General features: G+C 45.0%; 10 non-coding genes across 10 annotated transcripts; all 10 read right to left on the bottom strand.

Annotated features, from left to right (window-relative positions):
* Positions 1 to 312: 312 nt before the first annotated feature.
* Positions 313 to 476, bottom strand: LOC137271222 (U1 spliceosomal RNA). Its single transcript, XR_010955804.1, has one exon. It is a non-coding gene; the product is annotated as a U1 spliceosomal RNA (small nuclear RNA).
* Positions 477 to 947: 471 nt separating this feature from the next.
* On the bottom strand, positions 948 to 1,111 carry LOC137271224 (U1 spliceosomal RNA). Its single transcript, XR_010955805.1, has one exon. It is a non-coding gene; the product is annotated as a U1 spliceosomal RNA (small nuclear RNA).
* A 471-nt stretch (positions 1,112 to 1,582) lies between these two features.
* LOC137271225 (U1 spliceosomal RNA) lies at positions 1,583 to 1,746 on the bottom strand. The gene has a single exon (XR_010955806.1). It is a non-coding gene; the product is annotated as a U1 spliceosomal RNA (small nuclear RNA).
* A 471-nt stretch (positions 1,747 to 2,217) lies between these two features.
* Positions 2,218 to 2,381, bottom strand: LOC137271226 (U1 spliceosomal RNA). Its single transcript, XR_010955807.1, has one exon. It is a non-coding gene; the product is annotated as a U1 spliceosomal RNA (small nuclear RNA).
* Positions 2,382 to 2,852: 471 nt separating this feature from the next.
* Positions 2,853 to 3,016, bottom strand: LOC137271227 (U1 spliceosomal RNA). The gene has a single exon (XR_010955808.1). It is a non-coding gene; the product is annotated as a U1 spliceosomal RNA (small nuclear RNA).
* Positions 3,017 to 3,487: 471 nt separating this feature from the next.
* Positions 3,488 to 3,650, bottom strand: LOC137271235 (U1 spliceosomal RNA). Its single transcript, XR_010955815.1, has one exon. It is a non-coding gene; the product is annotated as a U1 spliceosomal RNA (small nuclear RNA).
* A 471-nt stretch (positions 3,651 to 4,121) lies between these two features.
* Positions 4,122 to 4,285, bottom strand: LOC137271228 (U1 spliceosomal RNA). The gene has a single exon (XR_010955809.1). It is a non-coding gene; the product is annotated as a U1 spliceosomal RNA (small nuclear RNA).
* Positions 4,286 to 4,756: 471 nt separating this feature from the next.
* Positions 4,757 to 4,920, bottom strand: LOC137271229 (U1 spliceosomal RNA). Its single transcript, XR_010955810.1, has one exon. It is a non-coding gene; the product is annotated as a U1 spliceosomal RNA (small nuclear RNA).
* Positions 4,921 to 5,392: 472 nt separating this feature from the next.
* LOC137271231 (U1 spliceosomal RNA) lies at positions 5,393 to 5,556 on the bottom strand. Its single transcript, XR_010955812.1, has one exon. It is a non-coding gene; the product is annotated as a U1 spliceosomal RNA (small nuclear RNA).
* Positions 5,557 to 6,027: 471 nt separating this feature from the next.
* LOC137271232 (U1 spliceosomal RNA) lies at positions 6,028 to 6,191 on the bottom strand. The gene has a single exon (XR_010955813.1). It is a non-coding gene; the product is annotated as a U1 spliceosomal RNA (small nuclear RNA).
* Between the last annotated feature and the right edge of the window lie 125 nt (positions 6,192 to 6,316).

Raw genomic sequence — 6,316 nt, forward strand, 5'->3', positions numbered from 1 at the left:
CTGATAGATAAAAACACACACAGACGGATTTATTTCCATTTAGACTGCATGCACGTGCATCTCTGATCCGGGACGCAGGGGAGACAACTTGACAGTCCAAACACAACAACTGGCTGACAAAGCGATCCCATCTGAAATACATCAAACTCAGACTTGCTTTAAACATATACTTTTGCCACAGCAAACAGATTAACACATGCGCATTAAAAACACATAGTTTGCACATACACACACGGGAAAACAATCATCTTCAAGTGATTTGGAAGTGGGGGAAGTGTCAACTGAAAATATCTATTTTTGGGGTTGATTTTCAAGGGGAGAGCGCGAACGCAGTCCCCCACACTTATAAATTGCGCACCCGAGTCGTCCACATTTGGGACGATCGCAGGGGTCAACCAAACCGAGGTGCAATGGAAAGGTCTCGCCCCGGGCCCACAGCCTTGCGGATCACTGTAAAGCCTGTGCCAGGTAAGTATGCTTGGGACAGGTTCCAGTTTTCACTTACATCACCCTGGCGTTGCCCTATTCAGGTGTCACATCATCAACGCTTCACATATATTTCATGGCAGGTTAATTGTTCGTACAGTTTATTGTACAGAACAGTCCATTAGTACCTTCACTTTGTGAAAAAATTACTGATAGATAAAAACACACACAGACGGATTTATTTCCATTTAGACTGCATGCACGTGCATCTCTGATCCGGGACGCAGGGGAGACAACTTGACAGTCCAAACACAACAACTGGCTGACAAAGCGATCCCATCTGAAATACATCAAACTCAGACTTGCTTTAAACATATACTTTTGCCACAGCAAACAGATTAACACATGCGCATTAAAAACACATAGTTTGCACATACACACACGGGAAAACAATCATCTTCAAGTGATTTGGAAGTGGGGGAAGTGTCAACTGAAAATATCTATTTTTGGGGTTGATTTTCAAGGGGAGAGCGCGAACGCAGTCCCCCACACTTATAAATTGCGCACCCGAGTCGTCCACATTTGGGACGATCGCAGGGGTCAACCAAACCGAGGTGCAATGGAAAGGTCTCGCCCCGGGCCCACAGCCTTGCGGATCACTGTAAAGCCTGTGCCAGGTAAGTATGCTTGGGACAGGTTCCAGTTTTCACTTACATCACCCTGGCGTTGCCCTATTCAGGTGTCACATCATCAACGCTTCACATATATTTCATGGCAGGTTAATTGTTCGTACAGTTTATTGTACAGAACAGTCCATTAGTACCTTCACTTTGTGAAAAAATTACTGATAGATAAAAACACACACAGACGGATTTATTTCCATTTAGACTGCATGCACGTGCATCTCTGATCCGGGACGCAGGGGAGACAACTTGACAGTCCAAACACAACAACTGGCTGACAAAGCGATCCCATCTGAAATACATCAAACTCAGACTTGCTTTAAACATATACTTTTGCCACAGCAAACAGATTAACACATGCGCATTAAAAACACATAGTTTGCACATACACACACGGGAAAACAATCATCTTCAAGTGATTTGGAAGTGGGGGAAGTGTCAACTGAAAATATCTATTTTTGGGGTTGATTTTCAAGGGGAGAGCGCGAACGCAGTCCCCCACACTTATAAATTGCGCACCCGAGTCGTCCACATTTGGGACGATCGCAGGGGTCAACCAAACCGAGGTGCAATGGAAAGGTCTCGCCCCGGGCCCACAGCCTTGCGGATCACTGTAAAGCCTGTGCCAGGTAAGTATGCTTGGGACAGGTTCCAGTTTTCACTTACATCACCCTGGCGTTGCCCTATTCAGGTGTCACATCATCAACGCTTCACATATATTTCATGGCAGGTTAATTGTTCGTACAGTTTATTGTACAGAACAGTCCATTAGTACCTTCACTTTGTGAAAAAATTACTGATAGATAAAAACACACACAGACGGATTTATTTCCATTTAGACTGCATGCACGTGCATCTCTGATCCGGGACGCAGGGGAGACAACTTGACAGTCCAAACACAACAACTGGCTGACAAAGCGATCCCATCTGAAATACATCAAACTCAGACTTGCTTTAAACATATACTTTTGCCACAGCAAACAGATTAACACATGCGCATTAAAAACACATAGTTTGCACATACACACACGGGAAAACAATCATCTTCAAGTGATTTGGAAGTGGGGGAAGTGTCAACTGAAAATATCTATTTTTGGGGTTGATTTTCAAGGGGAGAGCGCGAACGCAGTCCCCCACACTTATAAATTGCGCACCCGAGTCGTCCACATTTGGGACGATCGCAGGGGTCAACCAAACCGAGGTGCAATGGAAAGGTCTCGCCCCGGGCCCACAGCCTTGCGGATCACTGTAAAGCCTGTGCCAGGTAAGTATGCTTGGGACAGGTTCCAGTTTTCACTTACATCACCCTGGCGTTGCCCTATTCAGGTGTCACATCATCAACGCTTCACATATATTTCATGGCAGGTTAATTGTTCGTACAGTTTATTGTACAGAACAGTCCATTAGTACCTTCACTTTGTGAAAAAATTACTGATAGATAAAAACACACACAGACGGATTTATTTCCATTTAGACTGCATGCACGTGCATCTCTGATCCGGGACGCAGGGGAGACAACTTGACAGTCCAAACACAACAACTGGCTGACAAAGCGATCCCATCTGAAATACATCAAACTCAGACTTGCTTTAAACATATACTTTTGCCACAGCAAACAGATTAACACATGCGCATTAAAAACACATAGTTTGCACATACACACACGGGAAAACAATCATCTTCAAGTGATTTGGAAGTGGGGGAAGTGTCAACTGAAAATATCTATTTTTGGGGTTGATTTTCAAGGGGAGAGCGCGAACGCAGTCCCCCACACTTATAAATTGCGCACCCGAGTCGTCCACATTTGGGACGATCGCAGGGGTCAACCAAACCGAGGTGCAATGGAAAGGTCTCGCCCCGGGCCCACAGCCTTGCGGATCACTGTAAAGCCTGTGCCAGGTAAGTATGCTTGGGACAGGTTCCAGTTTTCACTTACATCACCCTGGCGTTGCCCTATTCAGGTGTCACATCATCAACGCTTCACATATATTTCATGGCAGGTTAATTGTTCGTACAGTTTATTGTACAGAACAGTCCATTAGTACCTTCACTTTGTGAAAAAATTACTGATAGATAAAAACACACACAGACGGATTTATTTCCATTTAGACTGCATGCACGTGCATCTCTGATCCGGGACGCAGGGGAGACAACTTGACAGTCCAAACACAACAACTGGCTGACAAAGCGATCCCATCTGAAATACATCAAACTCAGACTTGCTTTAAACATATACTTTTGCCACAGCAAACAGATTAACACATGCGCATTAAAAACACATAGTTTGCACATACACACACGGGAAAACAATCATCTTCAAGTGATTTGGAAGTGGGGGAAGTGTCAACTGAAAATATCTATTTTTGGGGTTGATTTTCAAGGGGAGAGCGCGAACGCAGTCCCCACACTTATAAATTGCGCACCCGAGTCGTCCACATTTGGGACGATCGCAGGGGTCAACCAAACCGAGGTGCAATGGAAAGGTCTCGCCCCGGGCCCACAGCCTTGCGGATCACTGTAAAGCCTGTGCCAGGTAAGTATGCTTGGGACAGGTTCCAGTTTTCACTTACATCACCCTGGCGTTGCCCTATTCAGGTGTCACATCATCAACGCTTCACATATATTTCATGGCAGGTTAATTGTTCGTACAGTTTATTGTACAGAACAGTCCATTAGTACCTTCACTTTGTGAAAAAATTACTGATAGATAAAAACACACACAGACGGATTTATTTCCATTTAGACTGCATGCACGTGCATCTCTGATCCGGGACGCAGGGGAGACAACTTGACAGTCCAAACACAACAACTGGCTGACAAAGCGATCCCATCTGAAATACATCAAACTCAGACTTGCTTTAAACATATACTTTTGCCACAGCAAACAGATTAACACATGCGCATTAAAAACACATAGTTTGCACATACACACACGGGAAAACAATCATCTTCAAGTGATTTGGAAGTGGGGGAAGTGTCAACTGAAAATATCTATTTTTGGGGTTGATTTTCAAGGGGAGAGCGCGAACGCAGTCCCCCACACTTATAAATTGCGCACCCGAGTCGTCCACATTTGGGACGATCGCAGGGGTCAACCAAACCGAGGTGCAATGGAAAGGTCTCGCCCCGGGCCCACAGCCTTGCGGATCACTGTAAAGCCTGTGCCAGGTAAGTATGCTTGGGACAGGTTCCAGTTTTCACTTACATCACCCTGGCGTTGCCCTATCCAGGTGTCACATCATCAACGCTTCACATATATTTCATGGCAGGTTAATTGTTCGTACAGTTTATTGTACAGAACAGTCCATTAGTACCTTCACTTTGTGAAAAAATTACTGATAGATAAAAACACACACAGACGGATTTATTTCCATTTAGACTGCATGCACGTGCATCTCTGATCCGGGACGCAGGGGAGACAACTTGACAGTCCAAACACAACAACTGGCTGACAAAGCGATCCCATCTGAAATACATCAAACTCAGACTTGCTTTAAACATATACTTTTGCCACAGCAAACAGATTAACACATGCGCATTAAAAACACATAGTTTGCACATACACACACGGGAAAACAATCATCTTCAAGTGATTTGGAAGTGGGGGAAGTGTCAACTGAAAATATCTATTTTTGGGGTTGATTTTCAAGGGGAGAGCGCGAACGCAGTCCCCCACACTTATAAATTGCGCACCCGAGTCGTCCACATTTGGGACGATCGCAGGGGTCAACCAAACCGAGGTGCAATGGAAAGGTCTCGCCCCGGGCCCACAGCCTTGCGGATCACTGTAAAGCCTGTGCCAGGTAAGTATGCTTGGGACAGGTTCCAGTTTTCACTTACATCACCCTGGCGTTGCCCCTATTCAGGTGTCACATCATCAACGCTTCACATATATTTCATGGCAGGTTAATTGTTCGTACAGTTTATTGTACAGAACAGTCCATTAGTACCTTCACTTTGTGAAAAAATTACTGATAGATAAAAACACACACAGACGGATTTATTTCCATTTAGACTGCATGCACGTGCATCTCTGATCCGGGACGCAGGGGAGACAACTTGACAGTCCAAACACAACAACTGGCTGACAAAGCGATCCCATCTGAAATACATCAAACTCAGACTTGCTTTAAACATATACTTTTGCCACAGCAAACAGATTAACACATGCGCATTAAAAACACATAGTTTGCACATACACACACGGGAAAACAATCATCTTCAAGTGATTTGGAAGTGGGGGAAGTGTCAACTGAAAATATCTATTTTTGGGGTTGATTTTCAAGGGGAGAGCGCGAACGCAGTCCCCCACACTTATAAATTGCGCACCCGAGTCGTCCACATTTGGGACGATCGCAGGGGTCAACCAAACCGAGGTGCAATGGAAAGGTCTCGCCCCGGGCCCACAGCCTTGCGGATCACTGTAAAGCCTGTGCCAGGTAAGTATGCTTGGGACAGGTTCCAGTTTTCACTTACATCACCCTGGCGTTGCCCTATTCAGGTGTCACATCATCAACGCTTCACATATATTTCATGGCAGGTTAATTGTTCGTACAGTTTATTGTACAGAACAGTCCATTAGTACCTTCACTTTGTGAAAAAATTACTGATAGATAAAAACACACACAGACGGATTTATTTCCATTTAGACTGCATGCACGTGCATCTCTGATCCGGGACGCAGGGGAGACAACTTGACAGTCCAAACACAACAACTGGCTGACAAAGCGATCCCATCTGAAATACATCAAACTCAGACTTGCTTTAAACATATACTTTTGCCACAGCAAACAGATTAACACATGCGCATTAAAAACACATAGTTTGCACATACACACACGGGAAAACAATCATCTTCAAGTGATTTGGAAGTGGGGGAAGTGTCAACTGAAAATATCTATTTTTGGGGTTGATTTTCAAGGGGAGAGCGCGAACGCAGTCCCCCACACTTATAAATTGCGCACCCGAGTCGTCCACATTTGGGACGATCGCAGGGGTCAACCAAACCGAGGTGCAATGGAAAGGTCTCGCCCCGGGCCCACAGCCTTGCGGATCACTGTAAAGCCTGTGCCAGGTAAGTATGCTTGGGACAGGTTCCAGTTTTCACTTACATCACCCTGGCGTTGCCCTATTCAGGTGTCACATCATCAACGCTTCACATATATTTCATGGCAGGTTAATTGTTCGTACAGTTTATTGTACAGAAC

The sequence above is a fragment of the Haliotis asinina genome, unplaced genomic scaffold (assembly GCF_037392515.1).
Source record: "Haliotis asinina isolate JCU_RB_2024 unplaced genomic scaffold, JCU_Hal_asi_v2 scaffold_110, whole genome shotgun sequence".
Taxonomy (NCBI): Eukaryota; Metazoa; Mollusca; class Gastropoda; order Lepetellida; family Haliotidae; genus Haliotis; species Haliotis asinina.